Source organism: Entelurus aequoreus, linkage group LG10 (assembly GCF_033978785.1).
Source record: "Entelurus aequoreus isolate RoL-2023_Sb linkage group LG10, RoL_Eaeq_v1.1, whole genome shotgun sequence".
Taxonomy (NCBI): Eukaryota; Metazoa; Chordata; class Actinopteri; order Syngnathiformes; family Syngnathidae; genus Entelurus; species Entelurus aequoreus.
In genome coordinates this window covers 74,305,881-74,307,797 of record NC_084740.1, presented here as the reverse complement: position 1 = coordinate 74,307,797, position 1,917 = coordinate 74,305,881, and positions in this window count along the sequence as shown.

The window sequence follows — 1,917 nt, the reverse complement described above, 5'->3', positions numbered from 1 at the left end:
TTTTGAAAGTAAATAAATGTTTTATACATAATATATGTATTATTCAAATATTTTTGTTATTTAATTGTATAAATTATATACATAGTATTGATTGATTGATTTATTTTAAATGTTTTATAATTTTTTCCCCCAATATTTGCATTATTTAATTATATAAGTTTGTTGTTAAAATATACAATAGTCTAACATCAAATACAAATATAGTACAATACAAAAAATAATTGAAATTTAATCTTACAAAAATCTATTTTACAAAGATATAATGAGAAGAATATGAAATACATGTACATATATCTAGTTTTTGTTTATATTAAAAAATGTGTATTAAATAAGTAAAATCAATCACAATTGTATATATTTTAATTTTATTGCTCAAATATTTGTGTTATTATCAAGTACTGTACTAAAATGCGTTAAATGGGGATAGGACACAACAAGTAGAAAACATTTTGTAAAAAATAATATAAACTGCTTATTTCAAACAATTTTCATGGTTTCCCCCCACTTCTAAACTTTGTAACAAATCCTGCTAATAGTAAACTGTGGCCCCTGGACTATAAACGGCCCCGCGAGAATTTTTTTTGGGCCAGCCATGCAATTCTGCAAACAAATAGAAAATTGTCAAATGCTCATAATATTTGATAATTAACACCGCATTTTTAACGAGACTAACTATTTTGGATCTTTTATAACCATCTGATGTTGTCTACCAGCTAAAACATACTATTTATATCAATGATGGTGATCATGACATGATTACCGTAAATTCCTGACTATAAGCCGCTACTTTTTTCCTATGCCCTTCTGTTCAGACTGAGACTTCAACCGGAAGTATAAATGCTGTTCTGTCTTCTAGACGTCCATTGCGTTTCTACTAATAAGGGTTCCTCATTCATCACTCCAAGTTTCTAAGTTTTACAAATAACTAAAACTGTTTATACTTACTAAACCGTCCCATGGACCCCGACTTAAACAAGTTGAAAAACTTATTGGGGTGTTACCATTTAGAGAAAAAAATGTGTCTGGGGTCCGGTATATCTATTTTTAGGAACACTAATACAAAACCTCACAGTAATGTCTGATTGAATGCTAAAAACGTTATGACAGACCACCTTAAAAAAATGTAATGGAATTGTACATGTTTCTATGAAGGATAAAACACTGAATATTGACAGAATATAAACGTCACACCCCCTTTCGATCGACATATTTTACAATCAAGTGAAACGCAACAAAAATGCAACAAACAGTGAAATATGAACGCGAAGGGTACAAAATAAACCCACCGACAATCTGATATATCTGATATATCACTAAGCTTTAGAACTTTGTTGTGAAAATCTCCTTCCGCGTCTGTGGAAACGCTTCCCGTCCACACTGCTTGGTGCCTCGTCTGAGCTGCTGTGACGTAGATTACCATAGTAACTAATTAGATGACCATAGTAACTAATTCGATTACCATTGTAACTAATTACATTACCATAGTAACTGGTATATCATCCCAAAACTGGTATAGTTGAAGACTTACGGTCGTTAGAAAATATCACTGCACATCATAATGGCAGCAACACTTTCCATCTTAGATCTAAAAAAATTATTTGGGAATGTCCGGTGGGCCAGTTTGAAAAGCTTAACGGGCCGCATGTGGCCCCCGGGCCTTAATTTGCCCAGGTCTGCTCTAACATAAAATCTGCTTAGCGAGAAGAATTATCTTATCAAACAAAAAATAAGCAAATATCACCCTTATTTGTAGAGATGTCAGATAATATCGGCCGGTTGTTTCTTTCTGTTATTAATATTCTGGTTCCTACATTATATATCAATATATATCAATACAGTCTGCAAGGGATACAGTCCGTAACACAACAGTTAATTTTACTCATTTTCATTAATTACTAGTTTCTATGTAACTGTTTT